The sequence below is a fragment of the Entelurus aequoreus genome, linkage group LG17 (assembly GCF_033978785.1).
Source record: "Entelurus aequoreus isolate RoL-2023_Sb linkage group LG17, RoL_Eaeq_v1.1, whole genome shotgun sequence".
Classification (NCBI taxonomy): domain Eukaryota; kingdom Metazoa; phylum Chordata; class Actinopteri; order Syngnathiformes; family Syngnathidae; genus Entelurus; species Entelurus aequoreus.
The window spans coordinates 33,293,858-33,313,215 of record NC_084747.1 but is presented as its reverse complement, the minus strand read 5'-3'; the positions used below and the strand labels follow the sequence as shown (position 1 = coordinate 33,313,215).

At 39.1% G+C, this 19,358-nt stretch overlaps 1 protein-coding gene across 4 annotated transcripts in view; it reads left to right on the top strand.

The window, feature by feature from the left end:
* LOC133632807 (homeobox protein orthopedia-like) overlaps positions 1 to 19,358 on the top strand; it is a 221,786-nt gene that overhangs the window by 74,990 nt on the left and 127,438 nt on the right. For 2 of the 4 annotated variants that reach the window (XR_009821711.1, XR_009821712.1), the window contains one exon: positions 1 to 1,173. This exon is cut by the window's left edge and continues 147 nt beyond it. The exons of the other annotated variants lie outside the window; for them this stretch is intronic. The gene's annotated coding sequence lies outside the window, so the exon portion shown is untranslated. Of the gene's footprint in view, positions 1,174 to 19,358 lie in introns of those variants that run through there. 4 annotated transcript variants of the gene reach the window in all.

The window sequence follows — 19,358 nt, the reverse complement described above, 5'->3', positions numbered from 1 at the left end:
AAATTACAAAAGGCCCTTTTCTATTGAAAGTCCAGGAACTTTGAGTTTCGACTTCCCGGAACATTTAGTTTCTGGAACTGTAGGTTCCTAGACGTGTGTTTTTTGTGTTTTCACCTCATTCCACAGTTCAGGGTAGTTTATACAAATCAGGCTGATGACGTATGGAGGGAGTGGTACAGTCTATTTCTACATTGATACCATGTAAATAAACAGACAATAATAGGTCATAATACTTTTACTAAAGTGAAAGTAAATAAAATACAAAGCAATAGGATAGGAAACAATATGATTTAAAAGTTAAAAGTTAAAGTACCAATGATTGTCACACACACTAGGTGTGGTGAAATTTTTCCTCTGCATTTGACCCATCCCCTTGATCACCCCCTGGGAGGTGAGGGGAGCAGTGGGCAGCAGCGGTGCCGCGCCTGGGAATCATTTTGGTGAAAAACAAAGTCTACCTACAGAATGTTACATAAAAATGTTGGCTTTTGCCCACAGTGTCCAACAGTCAGAAAGCCGTCCCATCAGTAATGAATTCATGAAGATAAGGGGAGTCCTGATGATCCATTTCAGCTGTAAATACCAATATATAAATAACAATATCTCATGTTAACAACATGAACACATCAGATTTAGCATTCGGTTCACACGGGTTTAGACTACTACCTACACAAATGGCATGTCTCTGACTACATTTACAGTATGTAACAATGTCAATAGTGAATATTTAATGTGAATTACCTTTGGTCTACTCATTTACTGCCTCCTCTATTTCACAAATATTCTCAAACAACAAGGTTGTCGAGTGAGCAGCTGTAGGGGCCGCTTCGAAGTCTGACTGAATACTTTATATTCCTCTGTAAATACTTTTCAAAGAGTCTGTCCACTTTTCGTAGTTAAAGTTAAAAGTTAAAGTACCACTGATAGTCACACACACACTATGTGTGGTGAAATAACCCTCTGCATTTGACCCATCCCCTTGTTCCACCCCCTGTCAAGTTTGTAGAAATGATAGTATGTTGTAAAATAAACACACAAGAAATAACAAATAATCAAGTTGTCCTGCATACTGTGATGGTAATGTCATGTAATATAATGGTGCTTGAAATTTCAAATACAAAGTTTTACAAATACCCCAGCAATGTTCAACCAATCAGTGTTCGACACCACAGCCCGCCCCTTAATAGTTCCCGCAGGAACTTCTGAAAGTACCACAGAGATACTGGGAACTAAAATAGTTCCTATGGAAATATATTTACCCGGGTGGTTTTGGGTAGAAACACAGGGTTATTTCGTCTACCAGGGTATATGGGAAACATCCTGTTGAAGGGCCTTTAGAGGAAATATTTTAAACAATTGACACAGCAGTTTTCTATCGATTAAAAGCTCTAAATGTTGGTTTCGAATATTATTCGCACATATCTACACATCATGAGGTGTGTGTTTTAAGTCATCCCTGATTTAATATGTATGCCACTACTAAATCTTGTCATGTCGGCTAAGAGAGGTCCACGGAAACCTCACAATATTTCCACAAGAGCTGTTAAATTTCTCAAATTACACATTTTGGAAGTCCATATATGACAACTTGTAGCTTGATCAACAACACCTTTTGTTGAAAATGGCAACCAGTATGTAAACATTAGTATCTAACTGTCTACTTTATGGACAAACGTTTCCCGAAGAAAGCACTGTTTGATGCCGAATTCACATATTTGTACACAGAGAAGTATGCAGATGTGTCTACAACTTCAGATTTTTTTAGTTTTTATTAAAAGAAACATATTGTGGTGCCCGACCGTGATCCAGTATATTTTAAAAGCCTCTGAAATTAACAATTTGAATGACTATGATTGAACAATAGTATCTACAACCCCTGAAAAAAAATATGGAATCACCAGACTTAGAGGATTTTATCAGTTGTTCAATTTTGTAAAAAAAAAACCAAAAAAAACAGATTACAGACATGACTCAAAACTATAGTCATTTCAAATGTCAACTTTATGACTTTCAGAAACACTGAAAGAAAACAAAAAATAAATTATGGTTGTCAGTAACACTTTAGTTTTTAGATCAAGCACAGTGAAAAAAATATGGAACCACTCAATTCTGAGGGAAATATTGTCGAATCACCCTGTACATTTTCATTTCCAACGATAACACCTGCATTGGATTAAATATATTCATCAGTCTGCAGAGAATGTTCACACCTTGGATAGCTGTTGCACCTGGTGAATTGACATGAATCATGGCTCCACGACAAATGTCAATTGAAACAAAGGAGAGGATTATCCAACTTCGTCCGGAAGATAAATCATCACGCAATGTTACAAACCAGGTTGATTGTTCACAGTCATCTGTGTCTAAAATCTGAACTGGGAACAAACAACATGGGAAGGTTCTAAAAGGCAAGCATACTAGTAGACCAAAGAAAACATTAAAGCGTCAAAACAGAAAACTTAAAGCAATATGTCTTGAAATATTATGGTATATAAAAATCTAGATAAAAAATTCTTAGCTGAAGTCAGCTGCGATAGGCTCCAGCTCACCTGTGATCAGTGGTTGGCTATATAAAATGGATGAATGGAAGTCTATTACGAGTATAGTTGGAATTTTGTGGGCTCCTTAATAACAAATGTTTTTGATTAAAAAATGTAATATTATTGGAATTTTAATTGACATGTTTTAACAATTTGTTTGTAACGACGAGGAGGAATGGTGATACGCGAATTGTTCTTTCACGGATGCAGCAGGAACTCCGGATACAGCGTGCAGGTAGGAGACTGATCTATTCGCATAAATCCCACCAAAAGTCAGGAACAAACAAAACAAACCAAGCGTGCCTAATACACGGGAAGCAAACAGTAACTCACAAGGAACGCTAAGGCGAGATTCAGCGCAAGACAAACACAGGGAACCAGAAATCATTGAACGTAACAGTTGCGTTAAGCAAAAAAAAGCACCAGCCTGAGTGTGGTGAAAAGGCAGGACTAAATAGCTCTCTGATTAGTGCCCGGGAACAGGTGAGCGTCCCGAACACTAATCAGAGGCAGGTGAAAACAATAAATAACCATGGCAACCAAGGAGACACAAAACAGTGGTGCTGAAACAGAACTAAGCCAACAAGTGACATAAAACGTACACAAACTATGATCCGGGCAACGGATCATATCAATATTATTGTCAATGGTAATAGTAGTTCCATGCCAGAAGCTGGAAGGATGTTTTTTAAGTTTAGCTCTGGCTTTACAAATAACACAATACTCTCCACCATGCGATTAAAGGCATTCTGAAATGAAATGTTCTTATTTAAACGGGGATAGCAGGTCCATTCTATGTGTCATACTTGATCATTTCGCGATATGGCCATATTTTTGCTGAAAGGATTTAGTAGAGAACATCGACGATAAAGTTTGCAACTTTTGGTCGCTGATAAAAAAAGCCTTGCCTGTACGGGAAGTAGCGTGACGTCACAGGTTGTGGAGCTCCTCACATCTGCACATTGTTTACAATCATGGCAACCAGCAGCGAGAGCGATTCGGACCGAGAAAGCGACGATTACCCCATTAATTTGAGCAAGGATGAAAGATTTGTGGATGAGGAAAGTGAGAGTGAAGGATTAGAGGGCAGTGGAAGCGATTCAGATAGGTAAGATGCTGTGAGAGGCGGGTGGGACCTGATATTCAGCTGGGAATGACTAAAACATTAAATAACACACAAGACATATATATACTCTATTAGCCACAACACAACCAGGCTTATATTAATTATGCCACAAATTAATCCGCATGACAAACACCTCCCCCCTCACGTCCATAACCCACCAATACAACTCAAACACCCGCACAACACACTCAATTCCACAGCCCAAAGTACCGTTCACCTCCGTAAAGTTCATACAGCACATATATTTCCCCAAAGTTACGTACGTCACATGCACATAGCGGCACGCACGTACGGGCAAGCGATCAAATGTTTGGAAGCCAAAGCTGCCTACTCACGGTAGGGCGTCTGCTATCCAACTCAAAGTCCTCCTGGTTGTGTTGCTGCAGCCGGCCGCTAATACACCGCTTCCCACCTACAGCTTTTTTCTTTGCTGTCTTCATTGTTCATTAAACAAATTGCAAAAGATTCACCAACACAGATGTCCAGAATACTGTGGAATTTTGCGATGAAAACAGACGACTTAATAGCTGGCCACAATGGTGTCCCGATATGTCCGCTACAATCCGTGACGTCACGCGCAAACGTCATCATACCGAGACGTTTTCAGCAGAATATTTCGCTGGAAATTTAAAATTGCACTTTACTAATCTAACCCGGCCGTATTGGCATGTGTTGCAAGATAAGATTTAAGCATTGATATATAAACTATCAGACTGCGTGGTCGGTAGTAGTGGGTTTCAGTAGGCCTTTAAGACCAGATTGTAGATTTTAACTGCTTTGAAAGGACCGTATTGTATATCCAGGAGCTGTGAAACTGCCATTCTTGGGCTTTGCTTGGTCTTCACCCAATTATGTTTTTAACTTATTTATTATTACCAATATTTGTTAATGTTGCATTCTTCGGGGAGAGCAGTTTCTGATCTGAGGTGATCTGACGCTTAATAAAACTGCAACTTTAATCCCAGATGTGATTTCAGTCTTGTAAAATTACATCTTTGAAGATTTTTTTTCCCCAAGTAAAACTTTGTGGGACGCTATCATTAGTCCTCCATTAAACTTTGCTAAAATCCTAAAATATTTTTACTTGAACCCGCACTCCATGTCGTGGCCTTTTTTCACATTATTTTTCAGCACCGGGCCCTAACCTCCTCTCCCCTTCCTCTGGCTGCGGGTTTACCTTAAATTGCAGCAACTGTACATTTGCTTACTGTTCAGCCTCGCCTAAGTGTTTGCCTGCCTGTAAATTAATCTTGATTCACTTTGTGCTGGCCTGAGTGCTGCAAATTACCCTATGGCGACAAAACGGCACAAGTGAAGAGGAAAGAAAAAAAAAAGCCAAAACGCAGCACTTGATTGGCTGTTGCTCCTCTGCCTTATGCCATTACGTTAGGGCTCCATAATGAATGCTCTCTTGTGCAAAGTAGTGTTGTTCGTTTCTAATTCATTCTGAATAGGGAATGTTTGTGCATCTCTCTCTTGTCTGTCTCAATGTGTTCGACTGGAAAAAGCCTTAATGAAGCAGGCCTCACCGGGGTAACCGCAAAAGCCCGCGTTCGCCCTCACTATCCACCCCCTTCCACCACGCGCCTCCCCAGAAAGCAGCATCCATCATTCCATTTACAGGAGCTTGACAAAATTAGCCGCTTTTGTGCCATAGTCACTCTAATTGGCGGAGGAAAGAAAAACAGGCCTTTGACACAAGCACGGGCAACGCGTTCACTTAGTGCGGCACTTGTCTCTCAGCGGGCTCCTAATGCGAAATAGGTTTTAATTCATAAGAACGGAATTGCTGCTGCCTCGAATGCTCTGTTTTCCTCCCGATTGCTCTCGGCGAATTTCTTCGATGTATCTTGTTGCTTTTAAACCAAACTTTTTAGCACCGCTGATGGATTTTCATTCAGTTACACCTTGCTTGTTTATAGTGAGCTCAATTCCCTTAAAGAAGTCAGTCTTTTTTTCTGCACGTGTCATTGTATTAGTGTTGTCCCAATACCAATATTTTGGTTACCGGTACCGAAATTATTTTGATACTTTTCTAAATAAAGGGGACCACAAAAAGTTGCATTATTGGCTTTATTTTAACAAAATATCTTAGGGTACATTTAACATATGTTTCTTATTGCAAGTTTGTCCTTAAATACCATATTTATATTATTCATATATTATATATAATATATTATATGTATTATATTATTTATTATTATTATTGTCTATTGTGAGTGAACTGTGGTGCTGAATTTCCCCCAGGGATCAATAAAGTACTTTCTATTCTATTCTATTCTAAATAAAATAGTGAACATACAAGACAACTTGTCTTTTATTAGTAAGTAAGCAAACAAAGGCTCCTAATTTAGTCTGCTGATGTATGCAGTAACATATTGTGTCATTTTCCATTCTATTGTTCTGTCAAAATTATTAAGGACAAGCGGTAGAAAATGAATTATTAATGTACTTGTTCATTTACTGTTAATATCTGCTTACTTTCTCTTTTACTCAGTGACCTAGTGGTTAGAGTGTTGGTTGGTTGTGAGTTCAAACCCCGGCCGAGTCATACCAAAGACTATAAAGATGGGACCCATTACCTCCCTGCTTGGCACTCAGCATCAAGGGTTGGAATTGGGGGTTAAATCACCAAAAATGATTCCCGGGCGCGGGCACCGCTGCTGCTCACTGCTCCCCTCACCTCCCAGGGGGTGATCAAGGGTGATGGGTCAAATGCAGAGAATAATTTCACCACACCTAGTGTGTGTGTGACAATCATTGGTACTTTAACTTTAACATGTTCTATCTACACTTCTGTTAAAATGTAATAATCACTAATTCTTCTGTTGTTTGGATGCTTTACATTAGTTTTGGATGATACCACACATTTGGGTATCAATCCGATACCAAGTAGTTACAGGATCATACATTGGTCATATTCAAAGTCTTCATGTGTCCAGGGACATATTTTCTGAGTTTATAAACATAATATAAATTTTTTTAAAACGAAAGAAGATGTTGTGATGCCAAAAAATATGGACGTAATCATAGTAGTATCGACTAGATACGCGCCTGTACTTTGGTATCATTACAGTGGATGTCAGGTGTAGATCCACCAATGGCGTTTGTTTACATTTTGACGCCGGTGAGCTACGGTGTGTAGTAAAGCATATTTAGCTATTCTTCGTCCTGCAGGACGAGGAATACTTACTTTATTCGTCGCCATGGAGACGAGGATTAGTGATTTAGAAGTAGCTAAAACACTGCCGACTGGGGCTGGACTTTAGCCGCTAGCTAGCTAACCATGTCTTGAAGCACCTCTTTTAGTGGGCGTTTCAGTGTTATAACTTTATCTTTAGTTTTCAAGCCAAAATGCGTCCGTTCTTCCTTTTCTGTCTACACACTGTGTCTGCTTGTAAGTACGCTGTGATTGTGCGCTGCCGAACATGCTCGTCTGCTCATAAACCAGCAAGGACACGACGTGACGACGACTGGGGCGCGGGTCATACTTGCCAACCTTGAGACCTCCGAATTCGGGAGATGGGGGGTGGGGTTGGGGGGGGCCAGGTTTGGTGGTAGCGGGGGTGTATATTGTAGTGTTCCGGAAGAGTTAGTGCTGCAAGGGGTTCTAGGTATTTGTTCTGTTGTGTTTATGATGTGTTACGTTGCGGATGTTCTCCCGAAATGTATTTGTCATTCTTGTTTGGTGTGGGTTCACAGTGTGGCGCATATTTGTAACAGTGTTAAAGTTGTTTATACGGCAACCCTTAGTGTTACCTGTATGGCTGTTGATCAAGTATGCATTGCATTTACTTAAAGGCCTACTGAAACCCACTACTACCGACCACGCAGTCTGATAGTTTATATATCAATGATGAAATCTTAACATTGAAACACATGCCAATACAGCCGGGTTAACTTATAAAGTGCAATTTTAAAATTCCCGCCACACTTCCGGTTGAAAAACTCCTTTGGATATGATTTATGCGCGTGACGTCACAAAATCCACGGAAGTGGTTGTACCCCATCTGACCCGATATAAAAACCTCTTGTTTTCTTCGACAAAATTCCACAGTATTCTGGACATCTGTGTTGGTGAATCTTTTGCAATTTGTTTAATGAACAATGGAGGCTGCAAAGAAGAACGTTGTAGGTGGGATCGATCGGTGTATTAGCGGCTAAGTACAATACTTACAGCAACACAACAAGGACTACTTACTACGCCTAGCTGATGCTTGCCGCCAAACCCACGGATGAAGTCCTTCGTCGCGCCGTCGATCGCTGGAACGCAGGTGAGCACGGCTGTTGATGGGAAGATGAGGGCTGGCTGGCGTAGGTGGAGCGCTAATGTTTTTATCATAGTTCTGTGAGGTCCGGTTGCTAAGTTGCTAAATTAGCCTTAGCGTCGTTAGCAACAGCATTGTTAAGCCTTACCAGGCTGAGAATTTTTAACCGTGTAGTTACATGTACATGGTTTAATAGTATTGTTGATCTTCTGTCTATCCTTCCAGTCAGGGGTTTATTTTTTTTGTTTCTATCTTCATTTGAGAACGATGCTATCACGTTAGCTCAGTAGCTAAGTGTGTCACCGATGTATTGTCGTGGAGATAAAAGTCACTGTGAATGTCCATTTCGCGTGCTCGACTCTCATTTTCAAGAGGATATAGTATCCGAGGTGGTTTAAAATACAAATCCGTGATCCACAATAGAAAAAGGAGAGAGTGTGGAATCCAATGAGCCAGCTTATACGTAAGTTACGGTCAGAGCGAAAAAAGATACGTCCATCACTGCCTCTCTAGTCATTCACTGTAACGTTCCTCATCTACGAATCTTTCATCCTCGCTCAAATTAATGGGGTAATCGTCGCTTTGTCGCTCCGAATCTCTCTCGCTCCATTGTAAACAACGGGGAATTGTGAGGAATACTAGCTCCTGTGACGTCACGCTACTTCCGGTACAGGCAAGGCTTTTTTTAATCAGCGAGCAAAAGTTGCGAACTTTATCGTCGATTTTCTCTACTAAATCCTTTCAGCAAAAATATGGCAATATCGCGAAATGATCAAGTATGACACATAGAATGGATCTGCTATTCCTGTTTAAATAAAAAAAAAATCATTTCAGTAGGCCTTTAAGTGTGGGTAAAAGCCGCATATGTTATGTGACTGGGCCGGCATGCTGTTTGTATGGAGGAAAAGCGGACGTTAAAGGCAGTGCTTTAAAGGCACGCCCCCATTAATGTTGTCCGGGTAGAAATCGGGAGAAATTCGGGAGAATGGTTGCCCTGAGAGATTTTCGGGAGGGCCACTGAAATTCGGGAGTTTCCCGGGAAAATCGGGAGGGTTGGCAAGTATGGCGCGGTTCATTAGTATCGCGGTACTATACTACTGTATACCGTACAACCCTAGTTTGCATATATTAGCCATCCAGTCATATTAGTCCCATATTGCACTGCATGTAAAAATAACCTTGACTATTGACAAAGCAAGGACGCTCACTTGTGTTTTTCTTTGTGTGTGTTCGTGTGCGTGTGTAAATCAATGCCAGTGAATGGGAGGATCCCCCTGTGCAAACCCTCATCTTTCATCTTGAATAACCGATATCATAAACAGACGCCGCTCATCAATCTCACCTGTGTTCCCAATACAAAGATAGGAGGCAAGCCTATTTCCCTTCTCTTTCTGCAGACCTGATGACATTTACCAAATTGCCCTATAGGTCTGCCAGTGTGCGTGTACACACATAGGGCTCGGTGTGCATGTTTCTTGTGTTTACGCTCTGCAACATTTGCGCTAACTCGGTGCCATCTGTTTTTATCGCCCTGAAATTGTGGATCAATTCAGTTTGAGTTAGACAATTCACCCCCCCTCCAAACTCCCCTTATCTGCTTGGCCACGCTGCAACCTCCACGCCGTCCACAGCGGGGCAGTGAAGCAGTTTGCAGCTGCCACAGAAAAAGGGGTGAGGATTTAATAAAAGTAGGGATGAATCGAGAAGACAAGGCCGAACAAAATATTGCTTAGTTTTCTGGGGGATAATATGACTTATTATAAGAAATGATGAGAATGTGTTGTAATGAAACATCATAAAGGCACAGACAATGATCTTATTTTGAGCAAAGTGCCTTAAAGACGCCACATAGACGTGTGTGTGTGTGTGTGTGTGTGTGTGTGCATGTGTGTGTGTGTGTGTGGCCCAAGGTCATGGCAAACATTTATCAGTGGCCTCAGGCAACAGTGGTAATCCTTGGGTAAATAATAGATGGAGTATATAAATCTATTAACCAGAACAAAGCTGATAAAGATGTTTCCCCATGTGAAAGGAGGGATTACCACCCTCTGTGTGTGTTTGAGAGGGGGTGGGGGGTGAACGGTTGAATCGAGGGTGACCGCTATAAACCATACGCAGACATCGTGATGAATATGATGAACTACTAAGGCGCTCGGTACTGTTGTTTACACATTCGGCCTCCTCAGTATTCCAGCAATTCCATAAAATCTAATGCAAAAATAAATGCAATAAAATGATGGACAATACAATTAGAGAGGTACAATCAATATGTTATAATTAATCTACTTTTTGAGTCATTAAGAACTAATTCTTTAAGAAAATCTGCAAAGAGAACCGTCAATGTGTTGCCCTATTTAGCATGATTGATAGCTTGCTGAAATGGAGAGTTATTGTATTGACCGCGTGTGCGCGTGTGTGTGAGAAGTGGATTATCTTAAGTGTGCAAAGATAAACTCCCTTCTGTCTGTTGATAGTAATTAAGCATGCTCCCGTGGGGCCGCTGCCCCATAAGGACGGGTTTTGTGGTCGGGGGGGTGTGCATGATCGGTGCTAATTGTTGTACATGAGAGCCCGTTTTGGCTCCTGATAAGCACTGCGGGGCCCCTGCATTGGGGGGGTCAGCGTGTTTCTTTCAAGAGGCTCTGCTGTGAAAGTGAATGGAGCCATATGACGACGGGTCACACCCCGAGTGCCGTTGCTAAGATACCGCATTTCACCGAGGGGTGGTACCGGGGTGCTCCATCTTCGGCACCCCTCGCCGCCTGCTGCACACTCCCCCCGCCCCCCTCCCCTGGAGTTCCCCATGGGGTTTGGCTGAATGGGCCGTACTGACAGAAGCTTGAATGGTTCGGGGTGACAGGGGGTGGTGTCCTATTTGTTCCTAAATGCTTCTCTATAGACCCCTGATAATAGACTGGCTGCCTGTCCCCCCCCCCTCCTAACCTCTAGTGCCTTCACCGTCACCCACTCCGTCTCTGTCTCCTTGTCTCATATCCCCCCTTGTCCCCTCTGTCTCGCTTTCCTCCCCATCATGTCTCCTTCTCCTCCTATCTCCTGCTCTGTCTCTCTCTCCTTTCGTTCCCCCATCTCAGAGGCAGTCCACTCATGTTTAAGCATTCCCTGCCGCTTGTTATATATGACGCGTTCAGGTACTTTCTATGAGGCTGTAAAAGAAAGTAGAAGGTCAGCGCTTATTATTACTCTCTGCATTGTCTGGCCTGCTGGTGTTTCGGTGGCGCTGCACTGCAAAAACGGAAATCTAAGTAAGATATATCTCAAATAAGGGTGATATTTGCTTATTTTCTGTCTGATAAGATAATTCTTCTCACTAAGCAGATTTTATGTTAAAGTGTTTTACTTGTTTTAAGGGTTTTGGTCCTAAATGATCTCAGTAAGATATTACAGCTTGTTGCCGAGATTTTATGACCTATATTGAGTAAAACATGCTTGAAACTAGAATATATCAACTGTTGCAAAACTGTGTCATTAACACTCACAAGTATAAAACTACTTTTTTAAAGTAATAATGTCTTACTTCAAGCATGAAAAAAAAATCATGATGCCGAGCGCATATAATAATAATAATAATAATAATAATAATAATAATACCTGGGATTTGTATAGCGCTTTTCTAAGTACCCAAAGTCGGTTTACATGTTAAAAACCCATCATTCATTCACACCTGGTGGTGGTAAGCTACTTTCGTAGCCACAGCTGCCCTGGGGTAGACTGACGGAAGCATAGCATTATGTCACGATAATGGCACTAGCATTTACTTAATTTAAGAATATTTTTCAACATATTGAGCAAAAAGGTCAGTTTTTTTTCTACCAAGAAAAGTGCACTTGTTATTAGTGAGAATATACTTATTTTATTAATTTTATTAATTTTATTTATTTATTTTATTTATTATTTTAAGGTATTTTTGGGTTTATTGAGGTTAGCTAATTTTACTTGTTTTGGAAAGTCTTGACAAGCCAAATTTTCTTGTTCTATTGGCAGATAATTTTGCTTCGTTCAAATAAAATACCCCAAATTTTTGTATTTTTTTCCCTTGTTTTTGAACACTGACTTTTTGCAGTGCAGCGCTTATTATTACCTGCTGGTGTTTCGGTGGCAAAAACTGAAATCTAAGTAAGATTAAATATCTCAAATAAGGGTGATATTTGCTTATTTTCTGTCTGATAAGATAATTCTTCTCACTAAGCAGATTTTATGTTAAAGTGTTTTACTTGTTTATCTCAGTAAGATATTACAGCTTGTTGCAGAGATTTTATGACCTATATTGAGTAAAACATGCTTGAAACTAGAACAGTGGTTCTTAACCTGGGTTCGATCGAACCCTAGGGGTTCGGTGAGTCGGCCTCCGGGGTTCGGCGGAGGTCAAAACACACCCGACTCATCATGTAAATACAAACTTCTCCCTATCGGCGTATTACAGATACGGCAACAGCTGACTGATTTGCAGGTGTGTAGTTTGTTGTGAGTCTATGCACTGTGTTGGTTTTGTTGTTTGAACAAGGTGATGTTCATGCACGGTTCATTTTATGCACCAGTAAAAAAAACATGGTAACACTTTAGTATAGGGAACATATTCACCATTAATTAGTTGCTTATTAACATGCAAATTAGTAACATATTGGCTCTTAACTAGTCATTATTAAGTACTTATTAATGCCTTATTCGGCATGGCCTTATTATAACCCTCTAACCCTGACCCTAACCCTAACCAAATAACTCTAAATTAAGTCTTTGTTACTTAGAATATGTTCCCCATACTAAAGTGTTACCAAAAACATATAACTTTGTCTTGATTTTGAAAAAAAAAACACACTTTATTTTTCACTAAAGAAGGGTTGCGCATATGAAACTGGTGGGGTTCGGTACCTCCAACAAGGTTAAGAACTAAGGATGTCCGATAATATCGGCCTGCCGATATTATCGGCCGATAAATGCTTTAAAATGTAATATCGGAAATTATCGGTATCGGCTTTTTTATTATCTGTATCGTTTTTTTTTGTTTGTTTTTTTTTGGTTTTTTTTTATTAAATCAACATAAAAAACACAAGATACACTTACAATTAGTGCACCAACCCAAAAAACCTCCCTCCCCCCATTTCTTTCTGTTATCAATATTCTGGTTCCTACATTATATATCAATATATATCAATACAGTCTGCAAGCACACATGATTGTGCGTGCTGCTGGTCCACTAATAGTACTAACCTTTAACAGTTAATTTTACTCATTTTCATTAATTACTAGTTTCTATGTAACTGTTTTTATATTGTTTTACTTTCTTTTTTATTCAAGAAAATGTTTTTAATTTAGTTATCTTATTTTATTATTATTTTTAAAAAGTACTTTATCTTCACCATACATGGTTGTCCAAATTAGGCATAATAATGTGTTAATTCCACGACTGCATATATCGGTTGATATCGGTATCGGTAATTAAAGAGTTGGACAATATCGGAATATCGGATATCGGCAAAAAGCCATTATCGGACATCCCTATTAAGAACCACTGAACTAGAATATCAACTGTTGCAAAACTGTGTCATTAACACTCACAAGTATAAAACTACTTTTTTAAAGTAATAATTTTTTACTTCAAGCATGAAAAAAAATCATGATGCCAAGCGCATATCATTATGTCAAGATAATGGCACTAGCATTTACCTAATTTAAGAATTTTTTTCAACATATTGAGCAAAAAGGTCAACATTTTTTTTCTACCAAGAAAAGTGCACTTGTTATTAGTGGGAATATACTTATTTTAAGGTATTTTGGGGTTCATTGAGGTTAGCTAATTTTACTTGTTTTGGAATGTCTTGACAAGCCAAATTATCATATTGGCAGATAATTTAGCTTAGTTCAAATAAAATACCCCAAATTTTTGTATTTTTTTCCCTTGTTTTTGAACACTGACTTTTTGCAGTGTGGCGTTTGATGTCGGTCTACTTTGATGTCTGCGAGCTTGTTAGTCATGTTGTGTGATAAATGGGAGGATGTCGCTTCTTAATGGTGAGGCTGTGATCAAACGAAGCCTATCCGTGCATAAGCATTAAAAAGGACTCTGGAGTTGCGACACTCAAAGGAAGCTTTAGCAAGAGGTCACCATTTTTTTGCGATTAACTCGATGCAAGGACGGGCGACGCTGTCCGCGTGAGCGTGCAACGCCTGTGTTTGTGGTCAGGAGTGAAGACGTTAGCTTCTGCTCGTTCATCACGGGCATGACACACTCTCCCCTGCGCGGCGCGACGCCGAGGCAATGTTTTATAAAAGAATAACACGTCATTGAGCACACAGCGGCCATCCATTATCACCCCGAGGAACCTGCGGGACTCCCGCGTCTCGTGCACCCAACATGCATCAGAAGCCTGCATATGCAACAGGATGTATTTTCTACCATGCTAGCAACCTTAACGCGTTAATGCATGTGATTAATACAAATAAATGATCACGTTATCAAATACAAATGATGATAAGGATGATACTCGAAACCGGTTTTCCCGGTTGTTCGATAAGAAAAGAACCGAGTCCTAGGACTCGCATCCCTTTTTGAGAACCGGTACCCGTTATCGAGACCACTATAGTAAAGAAAAAGAGTTGGTTCTTTATTCGAATCCCTCGGAACGAATCCCGTCCCGGGACGGGACGTCACGTAGCTCAGTCATTAGGCGCAGATAGGGAAAGCAGGAAAAACAATGGACCGCGCTCCAAGGTGTAATAAAGTTCAAAACAAAAGGTATAATCCAATGAATAACTTTACTGAGAGATTTGAGCAGGGTACAAACACATGACGAACACTTTTACGACCAACCGGAAACATAGCAACCAGGCTAGCAACGCACCTCCTTTACGGCAGCTGTCGCAACTTAAAGCAACCGCAGCACATAGTACATATATATGACGTCTCGCTTTTTTAACTTTTGTTTTTCTTTCCTTGTAAACAAAACAAAATCACACTTATGTGTTGTCTGTCTAATTATAAGTAATGCAGACGAGGCGTGTTGGCTGAGTTCTTGACGTTTATTTTCACAGCGTGCTCATAACCTCATTCTCAGCTGCCGGTGGTGACATGCAACAACACTTTTCGGGGCTACCGCGCATGCTCGTCACTCCCGTTGCATGCTGGGTAGTGTAGTTGTTATTTTCCCTAGCTCATAACATCACATCTTTTCCCCTATAAAGAAAGATTTTAACTCAATAAAGTGTATTTCTTTTTTTAGCTTTAACTTTTCATATTTTAGCATTGTAACCACATATGCAAACAACTTTTCTCTTCATAGAATTTTCTTTCAATAAAGAAATAAAGTGCAAAAATTTCAAAGCATCATAACAAACAGTTATGTCAAATAGCAGCAGAAGTGCACTTTTTGGAGAGCTGTATTATTTTAAGTTTTGTGCCCAAGGGACTGATTTTATTTAACACTATATTATTATTTATACATCTATAGTGATCACAGAGACAGGTTGTTTTTGTGTTACTGTATATATTTGTTTTTCTGAAAAATCCCACTTAATATACTTTGGGTTACAACAGTCAATATTTATTTATTTATTTATTTTGTTTTAGGGGGGGAACAGTCAATATTTATTTATTTATTAGATTTTATTTTTTTCTTATACAATAAAAGTGAGCTTTTGTTAAACCAAATATTGTGTGTTTTTTTCCATATACAACAACCTATCTGGACTCGATAAGAGAATCGATAAGGAATCGGTTCGATAAGAGGATTCGATAATAGGCTCGAACTCGATAATTTCTTATCAAACATCATCCCTACCCGCACATTTGTTACACAGTCTGTGATTTCGATGAGAGGCGGCCAATTTTGCTTCAAAACAGAATATTTGACAAAACTATGGTAAGTTGTTGGTATTGCAGTGAAAACACGTTTTTATAGAATAGAATACAATAGAAAGTACTTTATTGATCCCTGGGGGAAATGCAGCTCCACAGTTTGCTCACAATAGACAATAATAATAATAAATAATATAATATATATAATATATTATATATTTTATTATTTATTATTATTATTGACAATAATAATAATAAATGCTATAATAATAATGAAAAATATTAAATATCCATCCATCCATTTTCTACCGCTTATTCCCTAATATATATAATATATTATAAATCATATTATTATTTATTATTATTGTCTATTGTGAGCGAACTGTGGTGCTGAATTTCCCCCAGGATCAATAAAGTACTTTCTATTCTATTCTATTCTATCTATTCTATCTATGTATTCTATTTTATCATCGGCGCATATCCAGTTTAAAATACCATCTTAAAGCAAAACATGTACAGTTGCGGTCAAAAGTTTACATACACTTTTAAAGTAATGTCATGGCTGTCTTGAGTTTCCAATAATTTCTACAACTTTTATATTTTTTTGTGATAGAGTGATTGGAGCACATACTTGTTGGTCACAAAAAAACATTCATGAAGTTTTTTTTTGTTTATGAATTTATTATGGGTCTACTGAAAATGTGACCAAATCTGCTGGGTCAAAAGTATACATACAGCAATGTTAATATTTGGTTACATGTCCCTTGGCAAGTTTCACTGCAATAAGGCACTTTTGGTAGCCATCCACAAGCTTCTGGTTGAATTTTTGACCACTTCTCTTGACAGAATTCAGCTAAATGTGTTGGTTTTCTGACAAGGACTTGTTTTTTTAGCATTGTCCACACGTTTAAGTCAGGACTTTGGGAAGGCCATTCCAAAACCTTAATTCTAGCCTGATTTAGCCATTCCTTTGACACTTTATGTGTGTTTGGGGTAAGGCTGAAACGACGCGTCGACGTAGTCGACGTCATCGGTTACGTAAATACGTCGACGCCGTTTTTGTGCGTCGACGCGTCGCATAATGACGTCACACTACCGTCATGGCGAAGCGCAAAGCAGACGATCAAAGAAGACGATGCGAGCGGTGCGAGCGAGGGGGGAAAAGCATGCCAAAAGTGGTCAAAAGTGTGGGAGTATTTAAATAAACGGCCTAATAATGTTGTTGTATGCACACTGTGTCGAGCGGAAATGGCCTATCATAGCAGCACAACGGCTATGAACGAACATTTGAAAAGAAAACCATCAACTAGTCAATCGTCCGCGCGAGCATACGTTGTCATCATTACACAAAAACATGAATGTGTCATTTGTATCTGCTAGGGGTGTAACGGTACGTGTTTTGTATTGAACCGTTTTGGTACGGGGCTTTCGGTTCGGTACGGGTGTACCGAACGAGTTTCTAAGCTAAAGCTAAAGTCTCAACAAGCTGCTTTGCTCCGTCTGCCTCTGTCTCAGCACGCAGCATTGTCCCACCCACACAACCATCTGATTGGTACACACGCAGCATTGTCCCACCCACACAACCATCTGATTGGTACACACGAAGCATTATCAGCCAATCAGCAGTGCGTATTCAGAGCGCATGTAGTCAGCGCTTCAGGGTGGAGTAGATAGGTGTTTAGCAGGTGAGCATCAGGCAGCGGACTCTCCCCAAATGATAATAAACACCTCCCAGTCAACTACTAGTAACATCACTATGAGCCTGTTGACCTTCTAGAAACTTAAACTGCAGCTCAGCTCACTCGCAATCCTGGCTTGAGGTGAAGGCTAATTAGCTCTCAGTTCCAGCCACATCGACCCCTTCTGAGCGCCCATTTTCAGCTGCTGGGAATATTGTAAACAAGAAAAGAACCAGAGCATGTACACATGCTAACCTTTCTTCATTACAACTGTTAGACACTCACTGGAATGAGTAGAATTGGTTATTGTGTACTGTGTTGGTCTGGATGTTTATTTTGCACATTTTAAAAGCAATACTTAATGTTTTCAGTGCTCCAGAATATTTAGATTGGCACTTTTTTGTATTGGATGTTTATCTTTATTTTTGCACATTTTAGCAAATAAGCAATACTTTCACTTTTGTTGAAATGTTTACACTGTTGTTACAGAATATTTCGTTTTGCACTTTTTTGTATTGGATGTTTATCTTTATTTTTGCACATTTTAAAGCAAAATAAGCAATACTTTTACTTTTGAAATGCTTATACTATTGCAGAATATTAAGATTTGCACTGGATGTTGACTTTTATATTTGCACATTAAAAAGCAAATAAGCTACTTTTAATTTTGTTAAATGTTAAAAGTTTTAAATGTTTACATTGTTACAGAATATTTAGTCATGTTGTTTATAATGTTGACTGAGTGGCCATACTTCTTTTTTTTTGTAAATAAAAGCCATGCCTTTTGAAAAAACGGGCCTACATTTATTTTTTCATCTTCATTTTGAATAAAAAAATAATCGGTAAAAAGAAAAATAATCTATAGATTAATCGAAAAAAATGATATATAGATAAACCGATTAATCGAAAAAATAATCTATAGATTAATCGATAGAAAAATAATCGTTAGCTGCAGCCTTAGTTTGGGGTCATTGTCCTGTTGGAACACGCAACTGCGCCCAAGACCCAACCTCCGGGCTGATGATTTTAGGTTGTCCTGAAGAATTTTATTTTTATTAAATCAACATAAAAAACACAAGATACACTTACAATTAGTGCACCAACCCAAAAAACCTCCCTCCCCCATTCACACTCATTCACACAAAAGGGTTGTTTCTTTCTGTTATTAATATTCTGGTTCCTACATTATATATCAATATAGATCAATACAGTCTGCAAGGGATACAGTCCGTAAGCACATGATTGTGCGTGCTGCTGGTCCACTAATAGTACTAACCTTTAACAGTTAATTTTACTCATTTTCATTAATTACCAGTTTCTATGTAACTGTTTTTATATTGTTTTACTTTCTTTTTTTTATTCAAGAAAATGTTTTTAATTTATTTATCTTATTTTATTTTATTATTATTTTAAAAAAAAACCTTATCTTCACCATACCTGGTTGTCCAAATTAGGCATAATAATGTGTTAATCCCAGAACTGTATATATCAGTATCGGTTGATATTGGTATCGGTTGATATCAGTATCGGTAATTAAAGATTTGGACAATATCGGAATATCGGATATCGGCAAAAAGCCATTATCGGACATCCCTACTAAATACTGTAAGCGAATGTTTGTATAGCGCGGTGTGGGGTGGTGTCAGATCATTTCAATGCAAAAATGATATGACGTGTATCACAACATAATTATTGTGATTTGACATGTGTATGTTTTAAGGTTTTTCCGTCTCACCTTGCAGTATTAATTCCAAATATGACGAGTCCTAACTAGGAATGTACTAGGGCTGTGAATCTTTGGGTGTCCCACGATTTGATTCAATATCGATTCTTGGGGTCACGATTCGATTCAAAATCAATTTTTTTTTTCAATTCAACACGATTCTCGATTCAAAAACGATTTTTTCCCGATTCAAAAGGACTCTCTATTCATTC